Source organism: Triticum urartu, chromosome 2 (genome assembly GCF_003073215.2).
Source record: "Triticum urartu cultivar G1812 chromosome 2, Tu2.1, whole genome shotgun sequence".
NCBI classification, from domain to species: Eukaryota; Viridiplantae; Streptophyta; class Magnoliopsida; order Poales; family Poaceae; genus Triticum; species Triticum urartu.
Genome location: NC_053023.1, coordinates 706,821,842 through 706,831,257, shown reverse-complemented (window position 1 = coordinate 706,831,257; position 9,416 = coordinate 706,821,842). Strand labels below are relative to the sequence as shown.

The window sequence follows — 9,416 nt, the reverse complement described above, 5'->3', positions numbered from 1 at the left end:
TCTGCTTGCAGGAGGGAACCATAAAAAGGTAGTTCTATCGACATCGATTGTTGAACTTTCCTAAGAATTACTGAGTCGAGACCAAACTTTGATGAGCTTCTAGTTTTGTTGAGCATGTTGGGAGGCCGTCGGAATGACATTTATGCGTTTTTGGCAATTTATCCATGAGCTAAAGATCAGGCTTATTGATTAAACAAAGTATATAAAATCGAACAAGCTAAGCACAAAAATGACGATAAAACTACAAAGTTACATCAAAGTTCTTCGAATTCGTAACTAAAAAACAGTTCTTCCAAGTCATCATTTCTAACATAATATTTTGCATCTCAACTTTTATCATGAGTCTTTGTTAATTAAGACACCGCATAAGACCAACCCACACAAATTGAACTATTCTAGGAGGTTCTGGAGAGCGGCATGAATCATCCACTCCAATAGTGACCAGAAAGCATTTATGAAGGCAACTGATAGCTTAAACTTATTGCACGGCCGTAGACAACCATACCCCTTCTTCGTCTTCTTCTTCTTCTTCTTCTTCTTCTCTCTCTCTCTCTCTCTTCGGGTGAATCCGGTGCTATGTCTAGGGCACAAGAGGAAAAAAACAGAGGAAGGAATGGAAAAAGGAGAGGATTTGGACCAGGAATTGCATTTTATCATCCACAGACTATGTGACATAGGATATAAGCATTTTACATTACTCATGCTAGCATATATGTGAATATAAGAAATGTGAGACATTTTAAAAAATCTTCCATATACGACATCTAAGTCATTAGGTCAGGGAACACATTGTGGCTAGGGACACACTCCTTTGCAAGAGAAGTTTTCTTTGCAGTTGCATGTCCACTCTCATATTCGCACCTGCACATGTTGTATCTCGATTGCAACACACACACAATTGCAAGGGGTAGAATAATTTTTTTTTGGTACAACATGATTGCAATAGAGAGGGGAAGGGGGGCAATGAGATTTTTGCGTGCTTTGTTCGTGTGTCGCTGTTGCGGAGGCCCGCCCCGCCCTCCGCCCTTCGCCCCGGCGCTGCCCTCCGCCTGTCATGCACGAGGTGCTCGACGGTATGCCCGCAACGACAACGTCGTTCATGGGGAATATTCCGTTATGAGGGTTGGGTTTGAGGGTTTTAATCTTTGTCCCTGTTTTTCAACCTGTAAAAGTGCACAAAAAGACCATTTTTGGACCCTTAAAACGCTAGTGAGGGTTTGAACGTTTGAGGGTTCTACTAGACATGCTCTAAGTATCCCCGCCCTGACATCCCTCCGATCGTACTCATGGATGGGTTTTGATTAAGAGTGTGGCTGAGGCTTAGTCGTCTAAGACTTAACCATGTCTCAGTCGGCTAACTGTCATGTGTGTGGGGTTTCGCTCGCTTTGACTCCCCTGTGCTGGGGTTGTATTGACCGTTGTGGGCTTTAGTCGTGGTCTCTGATGCCTTTGTTTTTGGTCTTTTAGTTGGGTGGGCTTGACTGTTTTGGCTGGGCTTATCCCTGATTGTACCTTTTAGCACTTTTCCCTTTTTATTTGATAAAAAAGATACGGGTTTGCTAAGTCTGAAGAGGCTAGCTGTAAAGTTGACATAACCAAAATGGGCATCCTGTCTTGCGATGTTGCACTGTGTTAACTGAACAGTATTCAGATGTTACTGGCTAGCTACAAGGAGTGCACAAAAATCTGAAGACAGAACTAACTACTAGGAGTCTAGGACAAGTCATACAAAATTGAAAAAAAAAACTTTTCATGTGAGCATGACCCAGCTCATTTAAGATGCATGAAAGAAAAAATCGTTGGACTAAAAACTTGTGGCATTAAAAATGCCCGACAAAGTTACTCAAAAGAATTTCTCGATCACATGCTCTTCAGCTCTTGGCAACTTGATAAAAGGCGCAGCACGGAAAGTTCTGTGTATGCAGTATGCACACCCTGTTTAAGAATTTCAGGCCTACAAAAAGAGTTTCTATCCCTAAATGATATAACCTCGTGTAAAGCTGTTGCCGAACAGTTCTCTTTAAACTTGGGAACGGTCTGGACTGAATCCATAGTTTCAGTCAGTTTTTGTACTGGGTTGCCTTTGGATTGGATGAAATGGGCCAAACCCCTAAATCAATTTAGTTTGGTCTGGGCCTTAACAATTGTTGGACTAAGTTGGTTTGGTCTGGACACGAACCAAACGGTTCCAAACCGTCTCGACCCATAGTCTGAAACCAAATCGATAGACCAAATCGTGACCTAGGTGAGGAGCGCCTTTGTACTGAGCGATGGCCGCCGCCCGCCACTCGTAGGATCTTCCACTGCCGCCGCCGACCAAATCAAGGGATCTTCTGCTGCCGCTGTCGTTGCCGTCGGCTGGAGCATGGTCGCCGCCTTCCCCTCCCTTGGGCCTTGGCTGAGCTTGGCCGTCGCCCAACGCCCCGGTTAAGGGACGCACGGTCGTGCTCCTCTCTCTCTCTCTCTCTCTCTCTCTCTCTCTCTCTCTCTCTCTCTCTCTCTCTCTCTGAACCTTACTCGTCTCTGCAGGCTGTAGGTAACTCAAGACGCCGCCGCCGGTGACTCAAGATACGGCTGCAAAAGTTGGTTGGATTCTGAAATATTTGATCGATGCCTGTTACCTATTGTGTGAGATTTGGGGAATTTTGTGTGAAATTTATCATCTTGGACATGAATCATGTGCTGCTGTGCATCTCTGCTTTTGTCATTGCTCACCTCCTTTGTTTTTAATAAAGTGGTTATGACACTGCTCACCTCCTCCGTTATTTTACATTAGCAGTTCAAGAAGACCATTGCAATATTTGTGGGTAAATAAACTGTACAATCCTTCTAAGGTGTTCTCAGAACAGAGTTCTTTGAGAAACCAGGCCTACTTTTGTTCTATTAATCTACTCCTAACATATTGATTGTTTCTTCAAGAACAGAGGGAAACGTGATGTTTTATTAGTTGTATCAGAATAGCATGTGAACTGTTCTTAGTTGCTTCAGAATAGAATGTGAAGTATTCTTAGTTGTTCCAGAATAGCATGGATGATTTGGTGAACTATAATTATCTAGCTTCTGGATGATTTGCCTATATTTACTTATATCCATATAAATCATTCCGTTTATGAGTGCAAGCTGATGTCACATGAAGGTTTAAGTTCTTACATACTATTCTTAATTGAGGGGTCATAATTGTCTGAACCCTTTTATTATGTTTGTCACATGCAGTTCATCATTCTTGCTTCTCTTCATACAAGCCTTTCATACTTTGAAGGTGTTGTGATTTGGGAAGAAGGAAAGGCAGGACAGAGGTGTTTTTGATTGTGTGGATAAAAAGGCTTGAACCATGTCTGGAATGTGTCGACAGCTCAGGTATTGGTGAATCAGCTGATGAGTTGTTGCAAACACCACATAGTAGGCGCGCTAAAGTCTGGGAATACTATGAGCCAGATTTGGTAGAGGTGGACAATGTCCAGAAGGCTGTGTGTAAGTATTGTTCCATGAAATTAGCATGCAAGTCTGGGACGAGCAGCCTTAGAAACCACATTGGTGAGTCCCCAAAAATCGATGATGAGTCCAGAAATAGGTTTCTTGCAACAATTAAGAAAAAACCATCAGATGTGGGGTTTGTTTTCGATCCTCAGAGAAGTCGTCAGCTCATGATCAAATATTGCATCACGCCGAGGTTGCATTCAGGAAGTTTGACGATCCCTTACTTTGAAGAGTGGATGGACTCGATGAAGCCCACCTTTAAAGTCATCGGCGCCCAGACCTGTTCGCACGACTGTGTGGACGCATATGAGCAAATGAAGGATCAGCTGGCGCATTGAGTCGAGGTCTCTGATCCCGTGTTGTTTGACTCGGACATGTGGACCCCTGTACAAGAACTAGGCTATATGTTGTTTTACCGCTCACTACATCGATGGCAATTTCAAGCTGAAGAAGAAGGCCATATCCTTCAAAAAAGTCAAGTAATCCGCACCAAGTCGGGCCATTGAAGAGACTTTTGTGCAAGTGTTTGAATGAATGGGGCATCAAAAAGGATTGTTTACTTTGACCTTGGACAATGCAGCAAACAATAAACCGGCAGTTGACTCATTTGTGCAACATCAAGACCATGGCATGTTGTTTGGTGGTGTGGATTTTTATGTAAGGTGTTTGGCACACATCCTTAATATCTTAGTTCAAGATGGAACAAGATATGTGCACAAGACCATAGAAAAAATCCGTGAACTTTTAAGGCATATCGCTTCTTCGCCATCAAGAATTCAATCCTTCAATGCGATTGCCACAAATTTGGATCTTCCTGAAAAGGCTGGTGGCATAAATCTTGATATTCCAAACCGTTGGAACTCTACATATCTAATGACTGGAGAAGCTCTGGAATACAAGGGAGCCCTCAATAATTATGCAAGTGAAAATGGTGAAATAGCACCGGACGATGTGGAGTGGACTAATGCTGAAGTAATGTGCGCATTTCTAAAAGCTTTTGAAGAAGCGACAAAGTTAGTATCAGCCGATAGAACACCAACAGCCCATCTTTTTTTGCACATGGTGTTGTGCATCCGCCAAGCGCTAAGGGACCCTCAGTGGAGCACTAGTGGCACTATGTCAAACCTTGTCTATGCTATGGGCCAAAAGTTTGATAAATACTGGAAAGAGTCAAAACTGAATGTTGCAGTTGTCATCGCAACGGTGTTAGACCCAACCAAGAAATCTGACTTCTTGGAATTCTTCTTTGAAAAGTATTGTGAAAATGTGGATGATATTGAGAAGTGTCTAGAAGGTGTAAAAGACATGATGAGGTCGTATTATGAGAAATACGAGGAAGCCAGAAGAACCACCGAGCACTCGGTATCTCGGCAAGTCAGCGCCAATATAGGATCACCAATTCTTGGCAAAAGGAGGCTGGAAGAAGAGTTTGCTCAATACAAGTCAAGAAGGAGGTCGTACATGCAACCAAAGTCTGAGCTGGACATGTATTTGGAGAAAAATTTCGACAGCTCCGGGGGAAGTTTTGATATTTTGATAGGGTGGAAAACACATGCTGAAAAATATCCCGTGCTCTCAACCATGGCTCGTGATTTCCTTGCAATACCTCTTAGCACCGTGTCATCTGAATCAGCATTCAGTTGCAGTGGAAGGACTTTAGGAGATTCCCGATGCTCGATGACGCCTGAAACGCTTGAGGCTTTAGTTTGCGGAAAAGATTGGCTTATCAAAATTCCAAATAATGAAGGTATGATATTATTTTCCCTGTTTGGTCTGGGAACTTCTTTACTAGTATACTGAGAAAGCTTTATGTTGCTTAACATGTACTTTGAAAGTGCAGGCCCAAGTGGGACAGCCTAATGAAGAAAAGGTCTTATGTTAACAAATTGGTAAGTAAAATATATGGACATTTGCATAGATTCAGTTTTAGACCGTCTCATGTCATGGCTGTAATGCTAATGTTCCCGTCTAAATCTTCATCATGTTGCCGAGAGGTTCCGGTCTAAATCTTCATCATTCTGTCAGCGATACATATTGTAGATTATGAAACAACTAGTACTACTAGTAGTATAGTTAACTGTGCTGGATGCCCCAAGTTATATTCATTTACACTTTAGTACATAAATATAATACCTTTCTTGTTGCCAAATTTGACTGATTATGCACAGAGAAATTGATGTGCCAAATAGAGTGATATTTGGTCAATTCTCCTTGGACTTTGAGTGATGGTTCACACTTCACCTCAGCAAACTAGTCTCAAGTGACATAATATTCTTTGGTCAAAATACTCTGCTTTCCCGTCACGAAAATTCTCTTGATTTGACCACATACTAACAGTGTATAGTGACAGGGATGTGATGGACGTTCAATTTTTCTTTGTTTCTTTAGAAGCATCCATAGGGAATTCTTGCTTTCCATGTGAAGATAAAAACAGAGCGTAGCAACCATAGGAGTGATATTCTTCTAAGGCTGCAGATTTTTTGAATTGAAGAAATCTGTGTTCTACTAGTGAGATATGGTCGTGTTAAAGTGCGGCGATTGCTATATATCATTCTGATGTACCTGTTAATACACTCAGGTATCAAGACGAAAGCCGGGGTAGAAGAAACCATTCAGAAAAGGGAGATGGATGTCCAGCAACTATGTAAAATGAATTATGTAACTGAGTTATTGTGTAACATCCAGTATTATGTGTAATAATTTTAGACCCCATGCTGTAACATCCAACGGCTACTTAGTTAGTCAGGAAGCTATCCTTTTCCTAGTAAAATTGGGTTGCCATTCTTATTCCTTGTCCATGGATTGAAACTATGGGTTAAATCCTACGAGCCGACCCGTCTTTAATCACCACATGTATCATGTATAAAGTATATAGTATATACCCGTGATCAACTCCCGAGTGATCACGGCCCAATAGTATAGCATGGCAGACGGACAAGGATGTAGGGCCACTGATGATAAAGTAGCATCCTATACTAAGCATTAGGATTGCAGGTAAAAGTAACAACGGTAGTAGCAAGGACAGGCTATGCATCAGTATAGGATTAACGGGAAGCAGTAACATGCTACACTACTCTAATGCAAGCAGTATAGAGAAGAGTAGGCGATATCTGGTGATCAAAGGGGGGGCTTGCCTGGTTGCTCTGGCAAGAGAGAGGGATCGTCAACTCCGTAGTCGTACTGGGTAGCAGCGGCGTCGGTCTCGGTGTCTAGCGAGAGAAGAGGGGGAAGAAACAATAAATATTTAAGCAAACAGATGCATAGCGATGCATGACATGACAAGTAGCGGTGTTAGGGGTGCCCTATCGCGGTATGAGGTGATACCGGTGAAGGGGGGAAACATCCGGGAAAGTATCCCCGGTGTTTCGCGTTTTCGCACAGATGAAACAGAGGGGGAAAGTTGCGTGTTCGCTATGCTAGGGATGCGTGGCGGATAAACGGGCTGCGTATTCAAATTTGTCTCGTCGTTCTGAGCAACTTTCATGTACAAAGTTTTTCCATCTGAGCTGCGGTTTATTTTCTATTAATTTTAAAAGATTTAAATCATTTTCAGGATTTATTTAATTATTTTAATACAACATTATCCAGAACAGTGCCTGCTGACGTCATCATGACGTCAGCATGACGTCAGCAGTCAACAGAGGTGTTGACTGGTCAACTGACGTGTGGGACCCACTAGTCATTGACTGTTTAGCCTAATAAGTGTTCAACTAAACTAACTACTGTTTAATTAAACTAATTAGTTAGTTAGGTTAATCTAATTATGATTAATTAACTTAATTAATTCCTTAATTAATTAATTAATTAATTAAATTATTATTATCTATTTATTTATTTTACATATTATTTTTAATTCCTTTCTCTTTTTTTTAATTCGTTCTGGAGGCGGGGCCCTCCTGTCATTGGCCCAGAGGGGCCATAGCGGGTCGGGCGTGCGGGCGCGGCTGCGGGCGAAGCCGCAGCCCGCCCAGGAGCGAGGCGCAGCAGGAGCAGGGCCGAGGGGCGCGGCTGGTGCAGCCGGCCGACGGCGGCGGCGGCAGAAGGGCCGCCCCGGGTGGCGTCACGGGAGGGCATATGGAGCGGAGGCGGCGACGAGCGCTACGGGGCGCGCGAGCGCAAGCAGGTGTGGGGCTCGCGGCCAGCACGACCAAGGCGCGGGCGCAGCCAAGCCGTGGCCGGCGGCTGGAGACAGGGGGAGGCCAGTGCGGGGGGGGGGGGGGGGGGGGGGGGGGGGGGGGGGGGGGGGGGGGGGGGGGCGAGGCAACGGCGGGTCGGCGGCGCGAGGCGCGCTGCGGGTGTGGCATATGCCGCGGCCGATGCGTGGCCGTGGCCGGGGATGCCGCGGCGGAGTGCGAGCGGGCGCTGGGAGGGGCCGCGGTGCGCGGTAGCGTGCGCGTGCGGAACGGCGCGGCAAGCGCAGGACGAGGCCGCGGGGCGTGCACGTGGAAGACAGGGAAGGAGAGGGGGAAGCTCACAGGGAGGCGTAGGGGTTCGGGCAGCGGGGGTTGAGGGGGATGTCGTGGACGAGCGACGGAGTGGAGGAGGACGGCGAGGTGGCGGCGTCCGATGAGGGAGGCCCGGCGAGGTCGATCCGGCGACAGCAGTAGGTTCCGGGGCGCCGACGAGGATCGACGGGGTGGCGCGCGGCATCGGCGTCGGCGGGGTCGGGGCGCGGCTGTCTCCAGATCCAGAGGAGAGAGGAGTGAGGTGTGCGATGGGGTCGAGGCGGCAAGGGTGGGGCAGCGTCGGGAGACGCCGACAGCGAGGTGGGCACCGGGGTCGGGGCCCGATCCGGATCGAGGGGGAGTGAGGGAGGAGAGGGGAACGTGCGATGGGGAGTGGGGTTCGAGGTAGGTTAGGGTTTTCCTGGGGGTGGGGGGATAAGGCAGGGGCGGGGTGGGCTGGCCTGACGGCCCGTCGGCTTGCTGGGCCGAGGCCTAGATGGCCAGGGGGTTCTCTCCCTCTCTTTTATTTTTCTTGTTTTACCTTTTGTCTTTTCTTTTTATTTATTCTTTTCTGTTCTAGTTTAGTCATACTTTATTTTAGTTTTTTTATAAAATATGACCATAGCTCCTAAAATAAGGTTTCAGAACATCCCTCTACCATAAAAAGTTTGGTGGTCAATTAAACTAGTTTAACATTTTTTTATTATTTAAAATCATTTGAATAATTGTTTTGCAATGGTTTTATTCACTTTAGAGTATTTAATCATTTCATAAAAGTGTGGTTCCTCCACCATAATTGATTATGATTTAGTTGCTACAATTTGAACATTTTTGATTTGACTATTGGAAACTTTTAATGTTTGACTTTAATTGAAATTTGAATTTGGCTCGGATCTGAACTAACACGAGATTATCAACAGTAATCGTGGTGACATGGCATCATTACCAGAGGGTTACTGTAGCTTGATTAACCGGGCGTCACAGTTGAGAGCACGGGATATTTTTCAGCATGTGTTTTCCACCATATCAAAATATCAAAACTTCCCCGGGGAGCTGTCAAATTTTTTCTCCAAATACATGTCCAGCTCAGACTTTGGTTGCATGTACGACCTCCTTCTTGACTTGTATTGAGCAAACTCTTCTTCCAGCCTCCTTTTGCCAAGAACTGGTGATCCTATATTGGCGCTGACTTGTCGAGATACCGAGTGCTCGGTGGTTCTTTTGGCTTCCTCGTATTTCTCATAATACGACCTCATCATGTCTTTTACACCTTCTAGACACTTCTCAATATCATCCACATTTTCACAATACTTTTCAAAGAAGAATTCCAAGAAGTCAGATTTCTTGGTTGGATCTAACACCGTTGCGATGACAACTGCAACATTCAGTTTTGACTCTTTCCAGTATTTATCAAACTTTTGGCCCATAGCATAGACAAGGTTTGACATAGTGCCACTAGTGCTCCACTGAGGGTCCCTTAGCGCTTGGCGGATG

The 9,416-nt window shown here is 45.1% G+C and overlaps 1 long non-coding RNA gene across 1 annotated transcript; it reads left to right on the top strand.

Annotated features, from left to right (window-relative positions):
* The first annotated feature begins 4,905 nt into the window (after positions 1–4,905).
* Positions 4,906–6,232, top strand: LOC125534244. Its single transcript, XR_007294432.1, has 3 exons — positions 4,906–5,224; positions 5,318–5,366; positions 6,056–6,232. It is a non-coding gene; the product is annotated as an uncharacterized LOC125534244 (long non-coding RNA).
* Positions 6,233–9,416: the final 3,184 nt, after the last annotated feature.